Raw genomic sequence first — 7329 nt, forward strand, 5'->3', positions numbered from 1 at the left:
CTTATGTGATCTTTGGGGACTTAACCTAATTTTCTGTTACATAAATTATATTTATTCGTTTAATTAATTATCAGGATATATTTATTTGTCTGCCCTCTCTTGTTCCAGCTCTGAAAATGTATGTTCCCAATTCATCACTGAATTTCTAATGTTCAATAGGTACTCAGCAAAAATTTGTTGAATGAATGAAGGGTTGAATGCACCAAGCACCTTACATATATTACCTTCTATACTCTTGTAGAGTAATTGTAAAATAATTTGGGTCAGAAATTGTCTTTTTTAACTTGCTTTTTTTTTTTTTTTCTGTGACATATACTTAACAACAAAAGCCTATGGGTGAACTGTATAAATCCAAGAGTTTAGAGTATGGCATTTGGGATATAATCATTATATAACTAGCTATGTGCTTTTATGATGACTACATACATTTCTTTGATAAACAAGCAAGGAGTTGGAAACAGTCTGCCAAGTTTGCATGCAGTCTGTGTCAGGACTGCTAGTCTCTGGTGCCTGACCACAGCTGTTTAAATGTTCAGTCATTTTGGTCTTCATTGTTTCAAGTCTAGCCCAGAGCTGCTCCTCATTCTTGGCAGAATTCCAGAATTAAAGATGGTTCCAGAGTCTTTAGCAAGGGCTCCATAGCCCACCTCAGCCTGTCACAGCTTCCTTCCTAAGGAAGGCACCCCGGAGATTTGCAGCTTGGATACCTGTCTCCAAGAAAGACTCAGACCTTGGAACAGGGAAGGTAGATGCATTATGTGTCGGAAAAGCATGGAAGATTTTTGAATGGCATTGGTTCATAAATATTTACTTCTCTTCTTTGTGACTCTGTAAAACCTCTCAAATCTCTAGGTTTTGCCTTCTCTGACTCCTATCTTCTGTTCCTTCCAGGTTTGTCTTTCACAAGGTATACCCATTTTTTGGTGGAGTATAAAAAGACAGATTTGCATCTTTGTTTTAATGCTCTGTGAAACCAGAGTCCTTGCTGGTAGAAGAGCATGCCCATACAAGATTACATTCTTCTCTGTAAGCTGCAGTGTCTAAAATAGGGAAAAGAATTATAAATAGTATATGTTAATAATGCTAACTTTCAAAAGATTTAGAAATAGGAAAATTGCATACTTGCAAGCTTTCATTTGTGTCTCCTTTCTTAAGTCTTAATTATTCTTTCGGAAATTCAGGTTTCAATTTATATGATGTCCCCTAAGGTAACATGTAATGCATATTATACAAGAAAAAGAAAAATAAGAAGATAATACTGAAGATGGGATCTCTTGTATAATAAGTGAAACATTCATACACATACACCCACACTTGGCTAGTGGAGTGACTTGAAATAATTCTTTTGAAAATGGATTTTACATAATACAGAGCAAGAGCTATTCATAGATTTTTGACCAATAATCCTATTTTATTGGGAAAAAATTAAAGTGTCTAGTGACTAGATAATATGAATTATGAATATCATGTAAATTATATGTCTATTGGAAGAGATAGAATTATCACATCATATTTCTGTTTATAGTTACATTATATTACATATATAGCTATTAAATTATATTTATGAAGATCAGCCATGGAGAAAAGCATTTACTTTTTAATATAAGTGAAAAGGCAAACAGACTTTTACATTACTGGGATTTCACATGTGGAAACATGGAAATACAGCAGATGCAGCTTTTCTTCCTCAGCAGGGCTGTGGCCAGAGGAGCTGTGGTGCTGGTCTCTCTGAGCCATCCAGCTCCATCCTTGTCACTGCAGGGACACCCGCTCTTGCTGCTGCCATGACTGAGCCTCTCAAGATAAGACTTTCATCATGTAGAAGCTGACCAGAGATGAGAATAATTAGGGCATCCACAGTATGCTCCTCGGGTCATTCCCACTTTGTTAGTGACGTGTTCATCTCCTCAGATGGCCAGTTTGCCCTCTCAGACTCCTGTGATGGAACCCTTTGGTTTTGGGATCTCACAATTGGTATGTAGATTTGTAGGCCATACCAAAGATGTGTTGAGTGGGGACTTCTCCTCTGACAACCATACAAATTGTCTCTGGCTCCATCACCAAGTAGTAGAATGTACTGTCCAGCTTAAAAGCCATTCTGAGTGGGTGTCTTGTGTCTGCTTCTCATCCAGTAGCAGCAATCCCATCATTATCTCCTGTGGGTGGGACAAACTGGTCAAAGTATGGAACCAGCCAAACTGCAAGCAGAAGACCAATCACATTGGTCACACAGACTACCTGAACACTGTGACTGTCTGTTCAGATGGATCCCTCTGTGCTTCTGGAGGCAAGGATGGCCAGGCCATGCTGTGGGACCTCAACAAAGGCAAGTGGTTTTCTACTCCAGATGGTGGGGACATCATCAGTGCCCTGTACTTCAGTCCGGATACCGGCTCTATGCTGCCACAGGCCCCGGCACCAAGGTCTGGACTTAGAAGGCAAGACAACTGTAGATGAACTGAAGCAGGAAGTTATCAGTACCAGCAGCAGGGTGGAGCCATCCTGGTATACCCCCCCTGGCCCGGTCTGCTGATGGCCAGACTGTTTGCCCGCTACATGGACAACCTGGTATGCATGTGGCCGGTGACCATCAGCACCCACTAGAAATCTATGGTAGAGCTTTAGAAATAAAAAAAATTGGTTTTCTAACCTTTAAAATAAAAAAAGAAATACATTACATGCAAACTGGAAGGAAATACTTATTTTAGAAAAGTAGAATTAAATATAGTCTCTCTCCCTCTCTCTCTTTTTTAAGTTTTTTTCCTCTTGTAGTAAAATGTAAAAAAAAAAAATCTAAAAAGATCAGAGAAGGTCATGTAATTTCTGGAAAATGGCTACACAAACTACAATGAAATAAAATTAGCTAAAACCTGAAATGAAATAAATGCCCATTGGTTATGCATAGTATTCCACTGTTCAACTGCACTTATTCTATAGTGCAATTATTTGTACCCCAGCTTTGATGACTCTCACAGTGTATCTCCACTGTTTTCAAAAGCTGTTGAGAGAAAAAAAACAAAAAATAAAAAACTCCACAATAGCTATCAAGAGATATTTGGAATTCTAGTTAGTACTCTTCAAGGTGTATCCAACACCTTGAGGAAATGAGGAAAATGAGGGCCCAGATCACATTCTTTTTTTTTTTTTTAAGAATTTATTTATTTATTAGTGGGAGACAGAGAGAGAGGCAGAGACAAGGGCAGAGGACGAAACAGGCTCCATGCAGGGAGCCCCACGCGGGACTCGATCCCAGGACTCCAGGATCACACCCTGGGCTGAAGGCAGGTGCTAATCCACTGAGCCACCCAGGAATCCCCCTGGATCACATTCTTAGGAAGAGATGCTGCACCTCACAGTATAGCATTTGCCCCTTATAGGCCAGCTCCAGGGAGAGAAGGTGACCTGGGGCACTAGCCAGTATTGCTTCTGCTGCTGCCCTTAGGACACTAGGCCCTGAGGCAGAGAGGTCACTTCTCTGGGAAACCAGGCAAGCACCTGCTGAGTGGTTAGGCAGGAGACCAGCCAGGAAGTAAAATAGTGGGTCTGCAAATGAACCTGTTCTAGGGCTTCTGTTTATAAGGGACAAGAAACACGATTCAGAGTATATTAGGTACATGAAGACTATGTTGGCTTTTGTAACTAGGAAGTGCATCATTTCTAGGAGTTTGGTGACTTCAGCAGGATTTTTAACCCCTCTTTCTCTTTCTCTGTGTCTGTTTCCTTAATGTGTTTTTCAGATCAGCTTCTTTTTGGCTCAGTGTTGGCCTCTCTGACTTCAATTGGCCTTCCTCCAGGGGGTGGACTTTGCTGAGACTGTCTCAGGTCTATGTCATCCATTTTAGAGACCCTCAAAAATAAAAGCTTCAGGGGGCTCCTTTCCTGTTGTATGTACAAACAGTAGTTGGGTTTCCTGTATGTGGTGGCTGTGGCATATACTTACCAGGGCATGTCCCTTGCTCAGGATGCTGAGCCTATGGTGCTGACTACCTATTGTTGTAGGTGATGTCAGGGCAGTCTTTCTATCTCATTAAAAATACTGACTTAATCTTATTTATTTATTTATTTATTTATTTATTTATTTATTTATTTATTTAAATACTGACTTTAAAAAAAAACCTGCCATTGGAACACCTGGGTGGCTCAGTGGTTGAGCCTTTGGCTCAGGACATGAACCTAGTCTGGGGATGGAGTACCACATCAGGCTTCCTGTGAGGAGCCTGCTTCTCCCTCTGTCTACCTCTCTGACACTCTCTCTCTGTGTCTTTCATAAATAAATAAATAAACAAACAAATAATTCTTAAAAAAAAAAAAACCAACAAGCCCCCCCGACATTAAAAATCTCTCATATCATTAGTGAAAAATTGGCCCAGAAGTACTAGAGTACTGCAAAAACTCCCATTAAAAGTAGTTGTCTTTTTTAAAAAGAACTGTTTGCTAACCATGGCTCTCTATAAATATAGAATTTCAGGCAGTAAAACAAAGTTAAATGAATAAATTTACAATATGGGTGGGAAAACAAGCTATTCTTGTCTCAAATTTTCCCTCTTATTTTGAGCCCCCTTGATTTTTTTTAAAGATTTTATTTATTTATTCATGACAGACACACACACACACACAGAGAGGCAGAGACATAGGCAGAGGGAGAAGCAGGCTCCTCCATGCAGGGAGCCCGATGTGGAACTCGATCCCAGGACCCTGGGATCACACCCTGGGCTGAAGGTGGCGCTAAACTGCTGAGCCACTGGGGCTGCCCGAGCCCCCTTGATTTTATAAAATCTTCATTTTTTTCCCCCCTTTCATGCACCCATTGGTTCCCATGATAACAGCAGCTTCCTGGGTTGGGGCTGAGGCAGGGCAGTAATGTGTATCTGGGTGGTTTGTAAGTCAAGTGTTTCTAAGGTGGGAACTGTCTGTACTGCATTAGTCATTCGGATCTCAGTTTTTAAGTAGGTCCATTGTCTTTTCTCTAATGAGGAAGTACTTGTTCTCTTAACATTCTGGCAAGGTTGTTTGCTTATTTTCTTCCATGTCCAAGTCATACTGAGGAATATGTCTATCTTCTGATCCTCCATCAGTGTCAGTAGCAGAAGGAGACCTTGTGGATAGAAAGGAGGAACAGGTGGCAGTGACAAGAGCAGAAAAGAACCAGACAACAAGCCAAAGTCTGACAAGAATGTTAATAATTCTGAAGTGTTTCAATGATAGGGAGTACAGTCTCGTGACAATGAGCATTATCCACCCCTTGATCAGCTTCTGTAGGAAAAAATGATGAGTGGTAGTCCTCCATTCTAAAAGTTCTTCCCAGCAGACTGTTAGAGGGGTCTTGGCAGCCTCATTAGGTAGTATTCCTTGCGGTTAAGACATGGAGGATTTCTTTTTTAAAAGGCAGAAGTCCAAGTGTAGAGGTCACATTTTACTCATTTTTGTACCGCCTGCACCACTTCATTGCCCAATAAATATGGAGTAAATGATGTAGCCAACATTATCAGCTAAGAATAGTTTATATTCAGTATTTTTAACCTATTAATTCTAGCCATTCATTTAATCATTCATTCGGCACACATTCTTTAATGATAAAGATTATAAACATAGCTCTTATTGTGCATGTTTCCATAAGTTAGGCAATGAGCTAAGTGTTTTATGTCCATTATCTCAATCCTCACAACTCTATGAGATAGTTGCTATCAGTATGACCGTTTTATGGGTGAAGAAGCCTAAGCTTAAAGAGGTTAAATTAACTTCTCCATGCAAATGGCTAATAAATGGCAGAGGTAGTACTTGTCTCTAAGACACTCTAATGCTTTAAAGTCTGTACTTTAAACCTCAGTGCTATTGAGTATTAGGAGATAATCACTCATGGATCTTGCATTTTTTCTCATGTGTTAAAGAACCTGGGTTATTTGTTCTGTAAACTTCCCAGACTCTGGGTTTTTCTGATTGCATCCTTAGAGTATCATTTAATATTTTCACCTTTCCTCTGTATTTTCTGTGAACTGGTAGTCAGATATAGAGGCTTGATCAAATTTCAGCTCAACTTTTTTGGGTGAACCTACTAAATAAGTGGCGTTGTGTTCTTTCATATGCCAGAGACATGTAATATGATGTCTCTCTGTAATATTAGCCATTTTTAAAAAAGATTTTTTTAAAAAAAAGTTATTCATGAGAGAGACAGAGAGGGGCAGAGACATAGGCAGAGGAAGAAGCAGGTCCCCTGCGGGGAGCCTGATACAGGTATCCATCTGGGTCTCCATCCCGGGACCCTGGGATCACAGCCTGAGCCAAAGGCAGACACTCAACTACTGAGCCACCCAGGCACCCCAGCCTTTGTTATTGAATATCTGGTTCAACTAGTTTTTTGAGGTTGCAGAATAGTGATTTTCTAATATATATATATATGTTGTGTGTGTGTGCACCTAAGGACCTCTTTACTTAATAGCTAGAATACTTCTGTAAAGAGAAACTTTCCCTTATCCATTATTGGTTACATAACAGTGTACTTTGTTCAGGGGATGCTTGACTCTTTCCCGTTACTTATATATTTTCAAAATAATGAGCTAGTTCCCAAGCATCTTCCCTGGATATCAATTAATTATTTGTATTATGCTTATGAACTCACAGATTTAAATATATTTGGTGTATTTAAATATTTTTAATGTATTGCAGTTCTTGTTGATGATAAAACAATCTCGCGTTTTATACATCTGAGCCTCTGCAAGTTGGCTCCTGAGTCATTTGGCACAACCCAAAGTTAAGAAGTTGGTAACTTCTTTACTATCTCGTTGGACAAGTTGTCCCAGGTCATCTTTTACAATTTCCTGCCCAAACTTGGAAATATCATATGTCCAAAGAATCTTGGTTCTCCTCAGTGGAAAATGGTATCTGGAGATTGCCAGTTTTTTTGTTTTTGTTTTTGTCTTGTTTTGTTTTTTTTTTTTTTTTTAAGGATTTTATTTATTTATTCACGAGAGACACACAGAGAGAGGCAGAGACACGGCAGAGGGAGAAGCAGGCTCCATGCAGGGAACCCGATGTGGGACTCTATCCCGGGTCTCCAGGATCACTCCCTGAGCCAAAGGCAGATGCCCAACCAGTAAGCCACCCAGGTGTCCCTAAACTCCCAGTTTTTATATTAGCAACAAATTAAAGAAAAAAAAAACTGTCTCTGGCCTGGATTCAGCCTGTGGCTAGTCTGTTGATGACCTCTGGCCGGACAAAGGCAATAGTAGGGAGGATTAATGATGGATTAATGATTAGTACTATTAGTGATGGATGATAAATATATTTTTTCCAAGTTTTTTTATTGTGGTAAAATAGACATGATAAAATTTA

The 7329-nt window shown here is 39.7% G+C and overlaps 1 pseudogene; it reads left to right on the forward strand.

Moving 5' to 3' along the window:
* The first annotated feature begins 1646 nt into the window (after nt 1–1646).
* Nucleotides 1647–2604, forward strand: LOC112931066 (small ribosomal subunit protein RACK1-like; annotated as a pseudogene).
* The last annotated feature ends 4725 nt before the right edge of the window (nt 2605–7329 follow it).

This window comes from Vulpes vulpes, chromosome 4 (assembly GCF_048418805.1).
Source record: "Vulpes vulpes isolate BD-2025 chromosome 4, VulVul3, whole genome shotgun sequence".
Classification (NCBI taxonomy): domain Eukaryota; kingdom Metazoa; phylum Chordata; class Mammalia; order Carnivora; family Canidae; genus Vulpes; species Vulpes vulpes.